Source organism: Camarhynchus parvulus, chromosome 9 (assembly GCF_901933205.1).
Source record: "Camarhynchus parvulus chromosome 9, STF_HiC, whole genome shotgun sequence".
In the NCBI taxonomy this organism is placed as follows: Eukaryota; Metazoa; Chordata; class Aves; order Passeriformes; family Thraupidae; genus Camarhynchus; species Camarhynchus parvulus.
In genome coordinates, this window is record NC_044579.1 from 18376094 (window position 1) to 18397035 (window position 20942).

Genomic DNA, 20942 nt, shown 5'->3' on the forward strand with positions numbered 1-20942 from the left:
CTTTTGGCCTGCCAATCTTGTTACAATTGCTAGAACAAGCACAGGAGACCTGGTGGATTGTCACTGTGCATATGGTAGTGCAAACGAGGGCAGATTGAGTCTCAGAATGTTTTTCTGCACAGAAATGGACAGCTAGCTTCTCATATGTGGATACAGTGGATATGTGTTTTGAGAAAACTCATGGCATTCCACAAATAATTCTAAATATTCATGGCCATACCCAGAATTATTACTTTTATGGTGTGAAATTTAAAATTGTTTTTTGGTTGGATCTCTGTACAAAGTGCTTTTTCCCTGGAGAATCTTTAGGATTCTTGCAGTACAAGGGTTAATGGAATCATAAAGTAATTTTTTTTGGAGAGACTTCTGCAGGTCATCTGGTCTAGCTTCCTTTAGGCACCCAGTTTGTGGTGATTGGGAGTGGGGCTGAGCCTCATCTCCAATGGGCACAGCTGTGAGCAGCAGGTGAGCAGCACTGACAGCAATGAGCCATGGAGTGCCCAGGGGCACTGACCAACCACCAAAGGGAACAGAGGGCACACAGGTGCAGTGCATACAGGAGGGGATAAAAGGTTGGGCTAAAGAGCAAGAAGGGCTGATGCTTGCAGCCTTCTGAGGTGCTATGGTGTTCCTCTGTATGGGCAGGTGCCTGAAGCCCTCTGATGTGGTATGGGGTTGCTCTGTCTGGGTGAGTGCTTAAAGTTTTCTGAAATTGTGTGATGATTCTCTGTGTATGGTGGTTGTGTCAACTGTAACAGCTTCCTAAGATTAAATATAACAGGAGAGATAGATGGGAGGTAGGAAAGGAGTAATCAGTATAAGTATAAAAAGTGTGCCATTTTCATCCATGTCAAATCACAGCCACTGGATGCAGAGTTTTGTGTTTTTACAAGTAGTGGTGAGTTGTCAAAAGTCCTTTGAGGGTCAGTTTGATCAGTAGGTGCACTGAGAAATAAGTGGTGCTGAGCAGCAAGGGGAGAAAAAGGCAGGCTTGTTTCTGCTTTTCATTGTAAAAAAAAGTCATCATTTTGTAAGATGAAATTTGCATTCCATGGTAGGGCATCTGTGTTTGGCTTTGAAAGCAAGAAACTACCTATAGGTAGTGGAATGAAATGCACTGCACTGCCAAGTAACAGCATTTACTGGGAAAAAATAATCATAATCATGGCTTTGGATAATTGCAACTACATTTCATGGAAATGTGATACCCTAAACAAATATCTTCTGTGGAGTTTTACTGCAGCCTGTGCATTCATCCCTTCCCTTGAGAACTGTTTCCTGTAATTTCTGTTGGGGCACCTCCCAGGCTGTTGGAGCAGGGAGTGTGTTCCTGGCTGGTAGTAGCTGGTCTGCCAGTTGGAGATGGGAATTAGATTGGGTGTTACCTTAACCTGAGGTGGGGGGAACACATTTCAAAAGTAGCTCTAAAGTAAAGCCTCCTTTGTGTGAATTAACCTTGAACACATACAGGTGCCTGTGGTGGGCATGAATTTGTCCTGGCTGCTTGTGAGAATGTGTTTTTATGAGAATCAACTTTCCTGAGGTTCAAACCCTCTTTTTCCTGTTGATGTGAAGATGCAGATGCCTGATAACTGAGATGTAAGCAGCTGGAGTGCTCCCTTGGTTCCAGAAGTCTTTTTCATGAGGCTGAATGCTGCAAAATTATTACCTGTAGGTCTTCAGGACTTGTTTAGTCCCAGGTTGACTAATGTGAGCTTCATATGCATCGTAGGTTTTGTGGGTTGCTTGTCATTAAAAACCTCTGCATTCCACACCCATATTTTCCTATTTATTTTTTAGTGCCATTTACAGTACAGAAAAGGAATTTTGTTTTTTTTTCATGGAAGGAAAATATTTCTTTTTGACATGGTGCCTTTCAATTTGATGCCTTTTTAGTGTTTAAAATTTTACCGTTAGAGTTACAGATCATTTATCATTGTCATTGCTTGAACTGAAATTGTCTAATTGTAGTGCTTCCAATATGAGGAATACTGACTGCCCCCTTCCATGCTACATCACTGCCATTCTCTTCCATGATACCTGTGCAGTTTTTGTCAGGGCTTGCTGAAGCAGCTGATGAAGTACTGAGAAGCTGAATATTTTCTGTGTTTGTCATCTGGTTCTGATATAAAGAAAAATTAAAGAAGCTACACAGCAAGCTGACCAGCAAATTTGATTACATTTAATATGTATTTCTGATAATGTGAGAGGTTTCTAGGAAAAAAGTGATTTCCCAAACTTCATGGTGCAGAGTGACAGCCCCTGTGGCCCAAAGCAGGAGATGGAATGTGCAGGCAGTGCCCACTGCACAAGCATGGGCTGAGCCAGCTGTGCTGCAGCTGGATGTGACAGCAGTCCCAGCCTGGGAGCCTCTCCTCAGGGATGTTCCACCTCCCTGTGCTCCCTGGAAGCTGTTCCATGTGCTGCAGCTCTGAGCCTGTGTGGCCCTAGCCATGGCAGTGTGGATGGTTTTCCTTTCTGGAGCTACTTCAGTTTTGCTTAGCAGTAATATTTTCAGTTTAGCCAATATTCCTTGCTGAAAGGTTCAAGTTAAATTCCAAACAAAATTGCTGTATCATTATGAAATCCCCTTGGGTTTGTCCTGGCATGGCACTACCTGTGCAACTGGCAAGTACTTTCTCCTCTGGGCAGAAGGTAATTTTTTGATAATGCGCACGTGACACATGATTTTCATGTTAATGCTGTTTTCTGCTTGCAGCAGTTAAAGGCACAATAGTTGGCAGCGTTCTTTCTAAAACATATACTTTAGAACATTGATTTTTCATTCTTTTTCCCCTAAATTAAAAAATGTATTTGGATTATAAATGAAACAAAATTATACTTTTATAAACTACATTTGGAAACTGTACCCAGACACAAACTTCCAGCTTCTCCTCGTCAAACAGAGCGCCAGGACAGACATCCTGTTGGGTGAGGGAAGTAGATGCAAGGAAATCAGAGAGTCCTTGCAGATGGTTAAATGATATTGAAAGGTCTCTGCTGTTTCAGAGCCTTATGGGTATCAGTTGTATTGTGTCTTGTGTGAAATGGTGTCCCTTAACATGGGGATAACCATCAGAATCACATAATAGGAAAGCTTATTAATCATTCATGAGTCTTGTATTGACTATTGCTAAACGCACCTTAGTATGTAATCCAGATGACACAGGCAAAAGAATTCTGGAGAAAGCAGTAATTTATGGTGAGAATTCCTATTTTTGTCTGCTGCAGGTTTCCAGATTGCTTGAGCTTTCCTTGCACAGGGCACAGCTGAATGGCTCTCAAGCAGTTTCCTGACAAGTATCACTTTCAGTTTCTATTTTTTTTTTGCTGCTTTTCTCCAAAATTGTCAATACGTTGATTTATTACGGTTTCGGTTCCCCCCCCCGCCCCCCAGTGGAAAACTGCAGAGTGTTTGTGTTTCTTTGCTAGGTGAGGAGGATTGGTGGATGAGTCGCTTATGATGTGTCAGGTGAGAGAAAGCTCAGGCTGAGAAGAGCAGGAAATCATCACTTGATGCGAGTAGCTGGGCTTCAGGTTGTTCTGCCTGAGGTGTTTGGGTGGGAGAGCACTTCCCCGGAATGGCGATTAAAAACTGTTGGATTGAATACAGAGTTTCTATTTGAATTTGCTCTGTTTTGCTGTTCAGCTCTCTAACAGGATGTAAGTGAGGAATGCTGTATTTCTGTATTCCAGGTCCCAATCTGTTTGGGATTTAGCTGTTGGGGAAATGCACAATAGATGATGTTATTGAAACAGAAAGTTTTTCTCTCTTGGTGCCTTGTGTTACTGTCATCATTTAGGAACCAATGGAGGGTGCCGTTTACCAATCTGGAGCTTTCCCTTCCAATCAGATTTCTAAAGAGGAGTTTCACAGACATGTCAGTACACAGTAAAACTGTTCCCTCAAATTATAACTCATACTGCTAAAATACGTGACTCCCTCAGATACGTTTCGTCTACCTGCCCTTTTTGTTTCACTTGGCAAATAGGAGGTGGCAAGAAAAGTCTTTAGGATAAACCTTTAGATTGGAGTTGTCAGAATGGCCTAAGGGAATTCATGTGTCAAAATCTCTGCCCCAGCCAGAGGCTTTAAAACAGTATTTCTTATTCCTGCCTATCAGCTCATCAGCAGCGATGGAGCCAAATTAGGTCTTTCCATTCAGTCAGGTTTTGTGGGCTAATGTTAACTAAGTGTTTTAGCTGAGCCACTGGCTTTTTTTCTACAGCATCTGCTGATATACCCCAGGGGTTTCTCTCTCAACCCAAGGTCAGGCCCACCTTGGCTTCGCTGTAAAGTCAGGTACATGCAGCCCAATGTGATTGTGAAAATCATCATTTGCCAAAAATACTCTTTTTTGGGGTTAAGATTAATTTTTCCACTATTGGTTTTTATTGTAATGAGAAATTATAGTACCTAAACAAAAAACTGGTAGTGGTTATAATAAATTAATTTTCCTCTTATTTATATTGCTGAGGATTGTGCCTATAAAAATTTTTATTGACTACAGCACTGTGGATGTCTCATTAAAACATTCATCGTTGTATGCTGGCATCTTTTATTATGTCATAAAACTGCAATGCTACATAATGCCTGTTTTTTCACCCTGCTCTGGTAAAAAGCTTAAATCCTGCTTTCCTTTTGAATGGTAGATAGGTAGTTCTATACTACCAAGATTAGAGCTAAATGTTACCAACCTCAGCCATATTCCTCAGGAAATGATGAAACAAAATCCGGTGAGATGATTTGGAGTTGGAATTCTTCATTTTAGTCCTATCCTCTACCATAGGTAGTGTAAGACAGGAAGTCTGTTAACTGACTTCAAGAAAGAGCTGCCTGATTTAAATTTAAATTGTATTGTTCAACAATGTTGTGTAATTAGATGGAAAAGCAGCGAAGTCCTTTTATTAGAGATGTCTTTGTAGACAGTAGCCATGAAAGCAGTGGTTGATGCTAATTACCATATTTTGTTTAAACTTCCATCTAAATGAAAGGATCATTCAATTCTGAAGCTGCAGCCATACAAAAACCACAAGTGCAGTTGAATTGCTGCTGCCAAGCAGATGGGGCTTTGATCAGAATAAGTTATTTGCAGCTTTATTGTCTGGCTGCCAGGGAGGGGCTTGTATTGAACCACCTCTCTCAGAAGAAGAGGAAGGGGAGAAGTGAGACTTGCTGATCTAAGTTCATGGGAAAATGAATTTTCCCATTCTTAGATTATTTTTGCAGATGAAAATCCAGTGTTGAAAAGAACAGCAGTAAGGCGCTCGATATTGGGCTGCTGTAACATGTCAGATGGGTTTGGAAGGAATGGATTGGAATGTTTATTTTAGAGGAATAGAGGGGGGAACACAGAGTGTTGGGCACAGCTGACTGCATATTTCTCCAAGTCAATTCTGTCTAGAGCATACGAGCTAAAACTTGCACTACTGTGCTTTTTCATTTTGTGTTTCACACCATATGGGATGTACAAAAACTGAGCAGCCTCACACATCCGGGATGCTCCCTGCAAAGACAGAGATGGCCATTTACAAAGCCATCGAGAGAATGGGACTGCGGTAAGTGAGAAGGAATGCAGGAGAAGGGGCTGAGATTTTAGGGGTTTTGGGGGGATTGTGGGTTTTTTCCAGTTATTTAGTATTCCATGTGCAAGGGGATTTTTACTTACGGCAGCTCACTGATACAGAAACTGATTTCCAACAAAAAGTGGAGAAGGAAGGAAACATTACCTGGCACTGTGTGAATTTGAGGTATCAGTCTAAATGTAGAAATGACAACTGTAGAACAGGACTATCCTGAGAAATGCAGAGCAAACTTATTTTCTATTTTTAAATTTTATTGGTTGTTCTCAATCTTGTCTCACAGTGAAAGTCTAGAAGTGAGAATTAAGGATTGCTTCTGTGATCTTTTTAGTCAAAAAGTCTGGCCATGAACATGCTCTTATTCTGACCAGAACCATACCTATCTAGATTCTAGCATTAAAGTTTTCTCAAGCATAGAAATGCAAAGACAGAAAGGACGGGAGTGTGGGGTAGGGGAAAAGCCAAACCCAAAACTGATAACTCTGAATTTCTTCAATATTGCTCTACAAATACTGTGGCAGAACTGTATTGTTTCCAGGCAATTACAGTTGGGGATGTTCTGAGGCCACTTTAGAATTACATGTTTTTTACTGAGATGCTGGTCCTGTTCATGTGCATGTTTGTACAAGCTGGAGCTCAGTGTTTGGGACTTGGCCATGCGTATGAAGCTTGATAATGGTTTGCCCCCAAAAACAGTGTGTGGCCTCAAGTAATTGGTACAGTTGAAGTGGATTCAAGTTAAAGCTGTAGATTTGCTGAGAGTGGCTTCTATTTTCATTTACTCAATAAAAAACCAAGCCAAATCAAAACCCTCAAAGCCAATAATTTAGATACATGTTGCTTTTTTCTTTAATTTTGTTCTTTTTCTTTTAGAGTTGCATTTCTTGTCATCTCTCTGAAAACATCTCCATGGTCTTTCCACATTTGAGGGGTTTCAAAAGAAAGTATAACAATCTAGACTATGTCAGACTATCTTTAAAAAAACATGAACAATTTTAAAATGAAAGGGTATTTCTTAGAACTTAAGAAATTTTAATCACATTTTATAAATCAAGCTTTGTTTTAGAAGCACAGACACAGATGTCTTTGTTTTAAGTTGAGTGCTCTTCCCAAAAGAAATAAATAGGAACACTATTTTTGTAGTAAACAAAGAAACCCAAATTTGTGTTAAAACAAACAGATTTTGGGTGCAAATTCTTACACTTGTTTGAGAATTTTTAACCCCTCCTGCTTTGTCCCTGAAATAAGACCATGATAGATATGTTTTAGTAGCTTATACAGTAGAGTGTTATCATAAACATAGGGCAGTGGAGCACCCTCTAAAATTCCTTTAACTCCATGGTCACTGCCCCTAGAATGGCAGATTGCCAAGTGGAGTGGTAACAAATGAGTGAGGCGCCCAAAACTCCATCTCTTCTGTTGGGATGACAAGCCAAAACTACACACTTAGGAGTAAGGGGATCAGATACTTGTTCCAAGGCTGTATTGACCTGATTTTCTAAAAGATCTCAGAAGAATTTGAAAACTCCTAGAGTACAATTTTTGAAAAGTCTGTTGAATTGTAATATAGGCTGTCTTCCCCCCTCTCCCCTTCCAGGAGTAATGGTGAATAGGCAAAACCTTTTTGTTATATTTTTGGCAGCAACATCATTTACAAAAAAATGAAAGTGGAGGGGGATGACAGAAATCCTTTTATAAACCTCCTTTCTGTAAGCTTTGGCTTTTTTCCAGGCACAGAAGGCGTCAGTGGTGATGGAGAGAGAAGGCATTGGTGGCAGGCAGAAACTTTGAGGTTTCCGGTTGTTTTGTTTTTTTTTTTTTTTTCATGATAATGGGGCAGTTCTGATTTTTATCAGCTGCAGAATTTGGTTCAATGAGAAGGTAAAAATCTCATGTTTTAATCACACACAGCTCGAATTTGAGCAGAGCTGGGTATCAGGTGAACCCTCACGCCGCTTCCCTCTCTCACTGCCTCGTGCGAGGAACTACCTGGTGGAGAAGGAGTGTGTGTGAGATAATCGTGGCTCTTGGGGGTTTCACCACAACATTTCCCCGAGCAGTAGAACCTTTTCCTCAGTAAAATGTTCAGATCAATCCTCAAATTGAATTTTCAGGTGACGTATTGAAATACTTTTTGCTATTGAAATAGTCTTTGATGTACAATTAGATGCAGTTCTGAAATTTTGAAAACTGGGATTGAAAATCTTTCCATGTTGAACTTGCTGTGGTAAAGAACAATACATGTGCATACTCTGTATTGCTTAAAGACCTGTGCAGATGGCCATTCCTTCCACTGGTCTGAAGCCAAGGGCTGACATTGCAATTTGTGATCTTGACAGTACAATGGGTGTTGCAGTCTAATTGTAGTTTTAAGAATTAATGGTGAGGTGATAAAGATCATAATCTGTGTGAAGTAACAAGGAGCAGGACAGAGTTGTGTCATTTACTTTGATGCAAATAAGGCATTGCGCTGGCAGTTCAAATGAGGTGAAGCACATGCAGAAAATCAGAGAAATTATATTTGTAAATGTTTACCATACCTGTTCCTTTACCACCAAGCTATGCTAGAGGCCAATATATCTTTAGTGGCTGGTTCATATCTTTATATTTGGATATCTTTACCAGAACAAAATAAAAACGGTTAGCTGAAGAGCACTGTACTCATGTAGCTCATTTTCTTTTTGCTTTGTTTATTGAAATTTAAAGGTATTTCATGAACCATTATCATAACAACCTCTCAGATTTCTGGTCTTATTGATTAATTAAAAATATAAGGTGACAGCTCTGTGGCTGTAGTGATGGTTTGAAAATAAGAAATGCAGTATTTTTTTAACCAGGAAGGAGGAAAAAGCAAACCAAATGTCTGATCATGCGTAAGTAATCTAAAACATTGGCAGCAATTTGGAGAATTTCCCAAATTGTTAGGGGTGGATTACAGCCATTTTGGCATGCTTGCATTGATTGTGCAATGGCATTTAATGCAGTAGCTGCATGTTTTTACTATATTTTGGGGGACTATGTAAGTTCTTAGAAGCTTCCATGTAGTGATTTCAGTCTTTTTAGCCTTTCAAGAAATAGTTCTATTTCTGAGTTGAAGTCTCTGTGAATAACATTAAGGATTACTGAAGCAAAAGGCTCTGTGAGTTATGGATTTGTGTTGCTTATTTTCTGCAAAGCTGGTGGTGCATATATGGCTGGTTTCTGATTTATGTGGGGAAATGAGTGCTCCCAGGTTGAGGGTGAAATCAGCGCATTCATATGAGGCTCAGGATTCCCATTGAGCTAAAAGTAACACACAGGTACCCCCAGCAGGTGATTAACGAGGTAACAATAATTGTGACAAGCTAATTGATCTCTAGAGAAGCATGCCCAGATCCATACAGACAGCCCGGTGCTGCCCTCCCAGGGTGAGTCTCCAGGGAAAGGACAGAAGCTCTGGCTGTCCTGGGTTTGGACACCCAGACCTTGTGGGCTCTGGGCTCTCAGCCACACCTCTGCCGCCAGGCTTGGGCAGCCTTCCACGGCTTTTGATGACCTCATTTTATAAACATACCTGGTAATGCCTCTGAATCACAGCAATCTGAGAACCTGTTGATGTGGAAAGGCTGCTCAAGGCAAGATTTTAATCTCCATGATGAGCTTTAATGTACATTTTGTCTATTCAGTGACCATCAGTGTCTCCATGTGTAGTGAGTTGTGATTGACTTCTGTTTTCTGCATAGTAGAGTTTTCCTTATGTTGTGTTCAAAGAGCAAATTTTGTGCAAACAAATGTTCTTCAGACACATAGCCAATCTGCCACTCATTTCAGAGTGAGTCTACTTACAAAACAGGTGTAATTAACGAAATACTTTAAAAAACACCTGCCCTGACAGTTCATAGTAGTTTTGTAAACTTTTACTAGAACATTTCACAGGGATAGCTTTAGTATGGTATCAGTGGCATATTTAATGTAAATGTATGGTTCTGTGATAGATGCACAAAAATGCACGTAAATATAACTTTCTAAAAGCAAGAAATAAAGCTTAAAGTAATAGATTCTAATCTAAGAATGCTTTCCTCCATCTTACTAAAACCAATCTCTTTCAGAGTAGGTTCCCCAGAACACTGATTTGTTTCACTAAATTGATCCTTTTTGTTCTGCTCTAAGAAAATCTACATGGTGAATTGCTTAGAGAATTGTAGTGAACTCAAACATTGAGAATTTTTTCTAGAAAGAAAATAATTGTGCATTTAACCAATTTCAGGATTTTTTTTTATTTAGAGACAACTTTACTTTTGCAGAAGAGCCCTGGCGGGACAGACTGCAAAGGAAACAGGGAGAGCTTCCTCCAGGTTGTTTTGCTAAGGAATATTTTTCCCTTACAAGACTTTCCCCTCCCTGTTGGCTCAAGGTCAGCAGTGACTTTCCTGGCTTGCTTGAAGCACAGCAGTAATGAGAACACACTTCTGGAAATGTCTTTGTTGTCTGTTGCCCTTGGAACCTGTCCTTAAGGAGGGGGCTGTCCTTAAAAGAGTGGAGGAGAAACATTCAGCCTTAGCTCAGTTCCTTTTCCTTGGATTCACAGATTGTGGAATAGGAGGCTGCATGTGTTCCTTGGACTTCCTGCAGGTTTGTGCCCCTGTCCCTTGGCTCACTCACCCTGTGGGGGTGTCACAGGACAGGGGACAGGACAGCTGAGCTGCACCAGCCTTCGTGCAGTTCCTCCAGCACTTGACGTTAATTAAGTCTTTGGTACATTGTTGTGAAGATTGGTTAATACTGTCATTGTTTTAGAGCTGATTGCTAATGAAATTAACAGACATTTAATTCCTATGCTCTGAAATGAAGCAATATGAAATTATGATCAATAATAAATGAAATGGACAATTATAGATATGAGCAATAATAAATTGAATTATAATAGAAATGAACAATAGATTTCCATATCAGCTTGGTTTTTGCAAGCATCTTTCCTGAGCTATATGGCAAGATGATACTAACTGGAGCTATGTGCTGTCCTACTCAGTTTTAAAAGTCCACCATTTAATTAGAAAAGGTTTAAAAGGCCCTAAAAATACACTTGAATTGTAGTTGCCGTCAGATACCTGTACCAAATATTGAAGGTTATTTTTGTTTTTAATTTCCATATTTCCAAAGCAACAACACTTCAGTTTACAAGGTCTGTTATCAGCAGCATGAATTATTATCAATCTATCTTTGTACATAATGTAATTTTCAAAAGCTTGCATTTTGTGAAATGGAAGTTGGTGCCTTACGATGGTGTCTTGGTTTGAAACACAGGTGTCTGCTAAGGAAGGCAGGAGCCTCCCTTGGAATGGAAAATGTAAATCCCCACCCTCTGAATTATTATAATTTTCAAATTAAGGGCCTCTCAGGCAAAGACATGAGGATAGGAATAGCAGTTCTTTACAGGTACGTATAGCAAGGCAAACAAACACCAGCAGCTCTGGCCCTGGCACAAACCAGGACCAGAGACCCCGTCCAGCCTGTTCCCCTTCGGTGCAGTTCTGGGCACGGCCGGCAGGGGCGCTGCGGGCTCCCGGCGGGCAGCGGGTGCCATGGCTGCTCCAGCAGGGAGGGCCCAGCGCAGGGTCCCGCGCCTGAGCAGGGGGGACAAGTCCCCTTGTTGTGAGGTGGCTGTTGCTGAGTCCCAGTTCAGTGGCTGCTCTCACACACAGAGAAGAAGCACCTTTGTTGCCCCATGGCAGAAGCAGCAGCTCTGGGCTGGGCTCTGGTGGGAGCAGTGTGAGAGCGAGCCAGAGCCAGCAGCTGCCCCTGCCCCATCCTTCACCCGCCCAATTCCCAAGGTCTCTCTACCTCTCGAGAGAAACTCCCAGATAAGAGAAGTGCAACCAAATGCCCTCCTCCCCTGAGCCTGGCCACTTCTTTTGTTTTTCTTAAATACTCAGTCAGCATTTCTCAGCAATTTATGGGGAAAAAAATATCTCTAAGTAGAAAGGAACAAAAGGAAAGAAACCTAGCCCCCAACAAATGGTGATGTTGAGATTTTGTTATGTATATATTTTTTGCTACTTTTTAATTTCTTATGGCTCAAATTGGTTATAAAGGGCTCTGCACTTAATATTTAAAATTTTTCCCATCAGCCTTTTAAGCTACTTGCATCATGGTTTCGATGTTATGTAATTACATTAGGTCTTGAATTTATTTAATTTTCATAGATATGTTTAGCATCTTCATTTTAGAAATGTCGTAAAGAGATTATCTTTTACTAAGGGATCAAAAATTTTTCTGTCATTTTGTTGGTAAAAGTGTACTTTTTATTGGCCTTTTCCTTACCTGGATTTTTTCAGGGTGTAACTTTGGGGTTTTGTTTGTTGGTTGTTGCTTTGTTTTGAGGAGACTTATCAACACTTTCTTTGCTTAGTGAAAATACTTCTTCTGTAGTGAAAATCTGTAAATATATGCAGTTGAACTAACATTTTGAAATGTTGATTGAACTGTATTTAATTTTTTCAATTATCTGGTTCCACTTTATCAGGAAAAAATAAAACTGAGAATGTTCTCAAGAGTTCCTTATTCAAAATCAAGTGTAACTCTCTCGAAGCCCAGAGAGAGAAACACATTCACGGAGAGCCATGTCTCAAAAGCAAAGTTTCAAACGTTTCAATGGCAAACAAGCAATTATTTTAACAATAAAACAAGCACCTGCTCCTTAAAAGCCAAAAGCAAAGAGAATGCCATGCCCCCTGCCAGTCCCCAAGGCAGGGACACACTCCTGGGCAGGCTGAGTCACTGCCTCGGGAGTTTGTGACGCAGAGGCTCCCAGTGAACAATGCACTCCAGCTTACAGCAATCTCTTTAAATAGATGTGCTTTGGGTGCCTCTTTACTGAACGTGCTCTTTGTCAGTTTTGGGTTTTCTGTAGCATCCTCCTTTCATCTCTTAGATTTTTGAAAACATTTTTGACAGAGTGATGTATTTAAAAAAAATAAATCTGTGTCCTATAGGGGGGAATTAAAATTTTTTTTTCAACGTAATAAAATTGTAAAGGATCTTGTCAAGGTTAAGTTCTTTGTGTTGATCTAAAGAACTTGAGTTAAAAGCTTTTTGAAGTGTGTGGCAACTGCATCAGCAATTTATATGGATGGAAGATCAGCTATATAATAAATAACTTGCTGCATATTTATAACTTCTGAAAGCCTACTATCTTGTCCATTAAATAACTTTCTTTTAATTAAAAAAAGCCTCTAATTAAGCATGTGGTAATGTTATGGTGTGATTAAGGGAAGTTTCATTTGAGCTAGATTTCATTTATTTGCCAATATTTTGACAACATACAATTTAACTCCATCTCTGACTCGAGCTCTCTGCATGGCAGTAACATTATTAGTTTAATGATAGAGCTGCTGGGTTACAATTCAGTGAGTGTGCAATTACAGAGCCTCCTGAGCAGCCTGTCCTCCTCCCTGCTCCACTGGCAGAGATTCCTGGGAATGCTGCCCTGGGGATGACTCACACTCCACGGCTGTGGCTCACTTCAGCATCCCATGGCAACACATTTTGGGGAAGAGAGGCCTGTGCTCCCAAATGATTTCTGGAGGGAAGGATTGACCACTCCCCCCTACTCCATTGTATCAGCTTTAACAGGGAATGCTCAAGTCCTAAAACTAACAGGCAACTGTGGAATCTCCCTCCACACCCTCAGCCATCACCTCCTGGGACTGTGACTCCAGCTTTGCTTCGCTCTCTTCCTGCAGAGCTAGGGAAAGGGTATGGAGAATCATTCTCCATCCAGCTCAGAGTAGGTGGGTGCGGAATGCAGTTTCTACTCCTCTGAGCTGCCTCAGGGTCTCTCTTGAGTGCCCAGCTCCCATCCAGGTCCTCGTAGGGGTGGCAGGGCTGGTTTTCCTCCCTGCTTCACTCCCAGTCTGGTTGTGCAGGCTCCTGCTGGAGGCACCTGCCTGCTCATGGGCAGCCTCTGCCAAAACCAGAGAGGAGGTGCTGCTCAGACAGAACCTCAAACTGCCTCTGCTGCCCCGAGTTCTGCTGTGAATGTGATTTTTTCAAGTCATACTGAAACAAACAATGATTTTGTTGTAAAGTACCCATGTAGTAGAACTCTGAGCATCATCTGAAATTTAGAAGTAACAAAAATTCTCTTATCACATTTTTGAGATTGGACTGATTGCTGCAGGACATGAGAGGGGAAAAAAATAACTTGACCCTCCTTCCAGGGTTTAATATGAAACTTTGGTTTCCTAACCCATGATTGAAATGGTTGCCTTTAATGCTTCCTTGTGTGAAAAATCCATGGTAAAAGCAGTTGACCACATGGTCTCCAGTAATACATGAAATATATAATTTTGACTGGATTTGTGCTGATGCTGTTCTGTCTACTGTGTGAAAACAAGGAGAGGTGACAAGATGACAATCTATTTTTTCCCTTTTTCCAAGCAAAGAGGATAGTTTCTCCATATGTGTTTAAACTTAACATTTTAGGTCTCATGTCTTATCAAATGTTCAGTCCTCCTTTTTTGGTACACCTGAAATAGACTGCAGCTTTGGTAAGGAAGGCAAGTGAGTGTTCAGAAGGGGTAAGAAAATATCTTTCTGACAAAAATGTCATGGAAGCTTGTTTTAACTCAAGAAAGCCCAGTTTGTGTATGTATATACATACATATACATATATATAGGGTTTTTTAGGTATCATCGTTGATGTGTATGTCAGTATTTGTGTGGCTTGTGTTTTGCTGGTGGTGGGCAGCTAATGTAAGAGATGAGCATGGCCTTGCTGGCTGAGAGGAGCTGCAAGTTTGGGCTGGGATAAAGTTAATTCTGTTCCCTGCACAACATCAAGGCCCTTCTGCTTCTCACCCACCAGTGAGGAGACTTGGGGGTGCACAAGGACTGGGAGAACACACAGCCAGGACAGCAATGCCAGCTGACCCCAGGGAATTTCTGGGTCATCATGCTCAGCATGTGAAACTGGGGCAAGAAGAAGGAAGGGGGGAACTTCTGGAGTGAAGGCATTTGTCTTCCCAAGTGACTGTCACACGTGATGGAGCCCTGCTGTCCTCAGGGTGGCTGAGCACCTGCCTGCCTATGGGAATGATGAATGCATTCCGTGTTCTGCTTTGCTTGAATGTGTGGGTTTTGCTTTACCTTTTAAACTGTATTTATCTCACACCACAAATTCAGTTCTACTCTTCTAAGTCTCTCCCCCATCTGACGGGGCAGTGAGCGAGGGGCTGTGTGGGGCTGAGTTGCTGGCAAGGGTTAAGCCCTGACTGAGGGCATCTCAGATGATGGCAGGACAGGGCAGAACCACCTAAGTCAGCATCCTCTGTGGCACTGAACTGTATCCTGCTCTGCTTAGATAAAAATTCAGCAAACGAATATTGGGAGTGTATTAGCATTATTGGTACTGAGAGGTTTTTTAAATAGTACTTTGTAGGCTTATAAAAACAGAAAGGAAGCCTGTAAGTAGTATCAGTTTTCCCCAAAGACCTTGCAGAGTGAGTAGATTTGCCTTTTTGGAAGATGAGGTTTAGTATTTTGCATGTACACAAGATGGGGTTTATTGTTCTGGCACTATAGGCACATTTAACTGCTGGAACATGGTGTAATTACCAGTTAAACTCAGCTTGGGCACTGAACAACACAAGATTGCTGTTACATGTGCTCTTTCTTTCTTGTCAAATAGCTCTTCTGTCATATGACAAAACTGGGAAGAATTTACTGTTCTAATATATTTTTCTGGACAGAACAATTGGCAGCTGCAGATATTAAATGTTCCATTACATACCATGTATACAGAATCCATAAGACATTTTATAATATATTTTGGAGTGTACCCTGAGAATGTAGTTCATTATTAGAGCTAAACAATGACTTTGTTTCCCTTAAAGATGTTTTCTGCTAAGTGTGATTAAAAGAAAGAAAAACGTTTTTTCTAAGTGAAAACAGTTGAAGTACTTGGAGTTCAGCATTGGGAGATCCATAGTACCATGCAATTATTAATTTAGCTACAAACCAGTCAGTCTTTCAAATGAAATGAGCTCTTGGCACATTCTGTTTCATGTACTGACTGCACTTCCTGATGTCACTGAGTGAGGTATGTGACAGCACTCCTTCCCAAAATGCTGTTCTCCTGTTAAAATCTTTGGATCACGGCATCTAGGAAGAAATTAATTACAAGTGAATTACTTGTAGGTAGGAATGCTGTGTTGCAGGCCATGTGTTGGTACAAGTATCTGGATGGAGGAAAAAAATTAGAGTTTATGCAGTCCTTGTTTAACTTTCAGCACAGAAAAATCTTAATTTTTCCAGTCCTGCTTCCCACAGTTTCCATTAAATGTCGTTTTCCCCCAGTGAATTCAAGGAAACTCAAACTGTTAACTGGTTTGTAGGATGGTGTTTGTAGCATGGAGTTTGTCTCAAGCTAAATGCAGGCCAAAATTTGAAAAGCAGGCTCAACTTAGAGACAAAATATACAGTAGCATTAACTTCTAAGAAAACCAGGTTGTTATAGTAGAAATTCTGCCTGACTCAGCTATATTGATATGAGCAGAGCTGTTTGATTGATGACAATGTATAACTCCAAAGGTGAAAAAACAAAGATATCTCCAGCTGCACACACACTTCATTTTCATTTTTTGAGGGTTGGAGCTCTGCTGTGATAGAAATATGAAAGAAATCCTGAGTTTCAAGGTTTAGGGGCCTTTACACCAAAATTGCAAATATCAGAGGGGACTCTATATTACTCATGAATAGTTTTTTTATATTCTTTCTCTAAACAAATTAACATAGTCCTGTTTGATTTCTTTTTTATAGGTTCCATTGTGTTTTCTCTGTGCTGATTTGGTAGTGGCACATTTCTAAATTGGCTCATCTTGATATCATTCAAAATTCACATGCCTCCTGAATAAAAGCTCCCCTCCATGTGTTCCCCATCCTTGTTCTTCCATGTCCTGCTGCACTGGCGTCATAACTCAGCCCCAGCTGGTGCCTGAGCCCCACATAGCCCCTCACTCCCTCCCCTGTTAGATGGAGGGAGACAATGGGAAGAGTAAAAGGAATAAAATTCATGAGCTGAGCTCAAGACTGTTCAACAGGTAAAGCAAAGCAGAACAAGGAATGCATTCATCACTTCCCCTGGGTGCAGTGCCCAGCCATCCCGGGGCAGCAGGGCTCCAGCAGTGTCAGGGTGACCTGGGACACCAGCACCATCACTGGGAATGGTCCCCCCTTCCCTCCTCCCCCAGCTTTTCTGGGATCAGCTGTGCTGGCTGTGCCTCCCCCCAGTCCTTCTGCCCCCCCACCCCACTCACTGCTGGGGTGAGCAGCAGGAGAGCCCTGCCTGTGTAGTCGCTGCTCAGCAGTAACAAAAACACCCCTGCATTCTCCACACTGCTCCCAGCGCAAATCCAAACTGCTGCTCTGAAGAGAATTAACTCTATCCCAGCCAAAACCAGCACAACTTGTGGGAGCAGCTGTTACTACAATACCACCTTTTCCCCCAGCTGGCAGGCAGATGGGCTAATCCACAAAGAGCCACTATTTGTTCATGGATCAATTTTCAGAGTCTAAAGTGAACAACTGACAACCTTTCCAAAGATGCTGAACATGTCCATGCCTGGGCAATGTTTCACAAAACAAGAAAAGTCTTTCAAGGCTTTTAAATATTCCTCTTTCTGTCTCAGAATAGGAAGAAAGACAGACCACAGTATTTTTTTTTTTTAATTAGGAAGTTGGTTTGTGTACCCAAATATGCAAGTGCTCTGCCTTTTAAAATTTCATTTTATTTTTCAAGAGAGAAAATATTACAAAAGGAAAAAGGAAGGACTTTTCTGTCCTAGACAGCAGCAACTGCAGTAGTTTAAGTCTTTTACAAATTTGGCAAGGATTGTGCCTGATCAGAAGGCTGATATGCTTTCTTGTATTGAGCTATGATCTCTTTGATTTTTTGGTTTTCCTGCTGACATTCCTGCTCTTTATTTAAATATTTGGGCTTTATTGCCTGTTGAGTCACTATATCCTTGCTGTTTAAATAAGATGTAAAACATTTTATCCTTTTTTTTTTTTTAGTTTTTAGAAAAGCACAAGATGGGCTTAGAACCCTTGCTCTTTCAGAGTTTAGTTAGCAGTGGGATGTATGCCAGACACTGTGTAAACTGCACATAAACCACCATAAGAAAACGTTCTATTGGAGGGCAGCTTGTTACTTTATGAATCCTATTTTAAAATCAATCATAAGAGATTAGAAGATAAGTGAATTATGGCTGAGTGTGTCAAATGAGACAATTGTTTTCTTTGTCTGGGAGAAACTCAGACCCTGAGTTTCTGTTGCAGAAGTCAGCCAGTGAACTGTCTCCCCTGACAAACAATAAGCCAGAGCAGGCTCTGGCTGCAGCCCGTGTTGTTTTCATTCACAGAGGCGGTACCTCTCTTGTAAGCCTCATGCATCCTCCCAGGTAGGGCTGGCAATACTTCAGAGACAACATTAACAGTGGGTTGCTGCCCTGCAGGGCCACGCTTTTCCCTTCACAGCCCAGGATGCCCCAGGAATTGCAGCAGCTTTGAAGGGAGCAGTGGAAGTGCTCTCCTGGCCCTTGTGCATTGTGTGCTTTTCACCTTTGTTCACCATCTGTCCTTGCTGGGCTCACGGCTGCCATCTGAGGGTGCCTCCCCAGCGCTCTGATGAGCTGCTTATGACACCCTCAAAAAACCCCCTCAATAACCCAGAGACAAACAGGGGCCTTTGTAAGGCACACACTTCCCTGTCCGCACGGTGCTTTTGTGTGTGCACCCTTCCCAGCAGCCTTTTGTGTGTTCAGACCCCAGATGGTTGCCTGCAGACACTGCCTGTAGCAGAAGAATCATATTCTAATTGTCTAATGGATAATAAACACTGCTGACTTTGCTTCTGAGGTGAATTGGATGCCTTCAAGTTGAAGAAACAAGATCTCCTGGGGAAAATTGCTGAAGATATGTACCACTGTAAATCTCGAACTGGGGAGGGAAGGAAGCTGAATAAATTAAAACTCCTTATTGGGTTTGCTGAGGAAACAAGCACTGCAGAAATTGAAGATTAAACCCCAGAAAATATCATAAAATTAGTAGAGTGTCTCTTATATCCTGCTTTCTAGATTATTGCAGCTAAGAAACTAAGACAGCCTTTTTTTTCAGCCTTTTTTCCTGTTCTGAATTCACATGGGCCATATTTGATACCTGGAATGCTTAGCAGTTTAATTTTAGTGAAACAAAATGCTTTTGAGAAGACTTTACAATTGCTAGATTATTCCCAGAAATTTCCAGTGGCATCAACTGAAAACTTTTGAGGCTCTCTTCCCTCTCTTCTGCCCTTCAAATAAGGGAACAGAAAAATGTGACACATCCTGAGAGTTTCAGATGTTGGTAGTCAGTCTGAGCAAAAAAAGAATCCACACTGATATTCGTCAGGCTTAAGTGTGAACTTTGAGTAAGTATTCCAGGGTTGGAAAACAAAGTTGTAGGGTTTTATGTTTGGTTTGGGGCTTTTTGTTTGGTTGTTTTTTAATGGAATGAAAAAATGTGTTAATGTAAATTTTTTTAGCTCTCCAAGGCATGTTGCTAGGACATGTTTTTCTAATATCTAAACAGAGATTTTTAATCTTTTTAGAAGTAGTAATTATCACCAGACTTCTTAGCATGCAAAGTAAGATTATAGAATTGTAAAAGACTTAGGTGTACTAATGCTTCCAGAATATTATATATACAAGTATATTTTAAAAACCCTCTAAATCAAAAGTGATTGTTTGGAATGTGCTGAGTAACAGCAATAGTGTATTTTTATATGAAGGATTTTAATAAATCCATCTTTGATACAGCTTCCATAAGTTCTGGGAAATGCAGAATTTTTCTTCCAGAAGCAAGGAAGAATGCAGGATAAACTGTGGCACTTCAAAAAAAAAGGATCATTTTTGGACTTCCCTCTTCATTTGTCTGATAGTTATATGTTGAAATCTCATGGATTTCAACACTAAGGAGTTTAGGAAAGCAGTTTTGAAACAAAAGCAGTCTGTTTCAGTTAAAAATTTTCTGGACACTATGTGTGAGAAATACATTACTATTATTTACATTTCTAGAAATACATTGTGGGGAAATCTGGGTGACAGACTTACCCACATGAGCTCATGACAGGATTTGGAAGAGCAGTTAATATGCTGTGATTCTGCTCACCCAAATTGCCTGTGATCTGAAGTATGCACCTTGTGGCTTTCCACAACTAATTATTTTGGGATGTTGTATTCACATTAAAAGAAAAAAGGAGAGAAAGACCATTGCAGCCACTTCTTGCTAACTAGAGAGTCGACTTTCCTGTGGGAGGCCATAAAGACTTATTGTCTCCCTGGCTCAATGGAGTAGAACCAATACTATCAAAAGTATCAATAACATCTGAGTTTCCTTCATGTATGTAGCTGAGGTAACAGAATGAATGCCCAGGGACCAAATGTAGCCAGGGAGGATGGAGCAGTCATGATTTGGTCTAAATGAAGGTGAGATGCTATTGATGCACCAAAGAGACATAAGTGAGCCAATGAGGCCCCACTTGCACCCCAAACTTGTCAGTGTCACTGTCCTGTCCTTTAGCAAAACAAGCACATTTTGTCCAGTGTCAGCAGTCTTTTATAGTGCCCTGGGTTTAGGTGGTGTTGTATCAGCCACTGTCCCAGACTCCATATCCATCTCTTCTAACTGAAAAATCTGTGTTTCATTTTTCTCTTGATATCCACATTCCTACAGTTCCATGTCATTCCTGCAATGGACTGAGGGCAGTGTGATGTAGTAATACCATGTGAAATTAAAGCTAGTGCAAGGTATGATTACAGTTATTACTGGAGTTCAAAGCAGAGACCACAGAGTTTGGGTTGTCAATTAGCCACCAGCCAGGTTCTGATGGGCTTTGCGGCACTGTAATGACTTAAAGGGTCTGATGTATTTTCAAAGCAAGTTTTAAGCAAATGCCTGTATGACCTGGACTGCAGCAGCCAGCTGGAGGAGCCAGCAGGAGGCACAGGCTCTCTGGGCTTCCCAAACAGGAACTGCCACTTCAGAGACCATTCTCAGACAGAGGTTTCTGTGTTTGAATTTAACCACTGGAATTTGCTCCTTAGGTTGTGCAGAACCCAAAATAAGTAAGTAGAATGACTTTTGGATTGTTTTCAGTACTGTTATAATGATTTCCATTGTTTATCAATGACTCTGTTGCAGCCTCTGAGATGTTCTTACTCTGTTTAGTGCTGGCCCAGGCCAGGGAGTTGTTACAGTATTTAAGGGAAAACCCTTCCCCAAAAACCTTGTACTCTCTTGTTTCTGTGTTGGTGAAAACTTATGGTTGTCTTTGTCCAATGAAA

General features: G+C 41.0%; 1 protein-coding gene across 1 annotated transcript in view; it reads left to right on the forward strand.

The window, feature by feature from the left end:
• The first annotated feature begins 5370 nt into the window (after positions 1 to 5370).
• Positions 5371 to 20942, forward strand: part of SPSB4 (splA/ryanodine receptor domain and SOCS box containing 4) — a 96656-nt gene continuing 81084 nt past the window's right edge. Inside the window, exon 1 of the mRNA XM_030954114.1 lies at positions 5371 to 5559. The gene's annotated coding sequence lies outside the window, so the exon portion shown is untranslated. The remainder of the gene's footprint in view (positions 5560 to 20942) is intronic.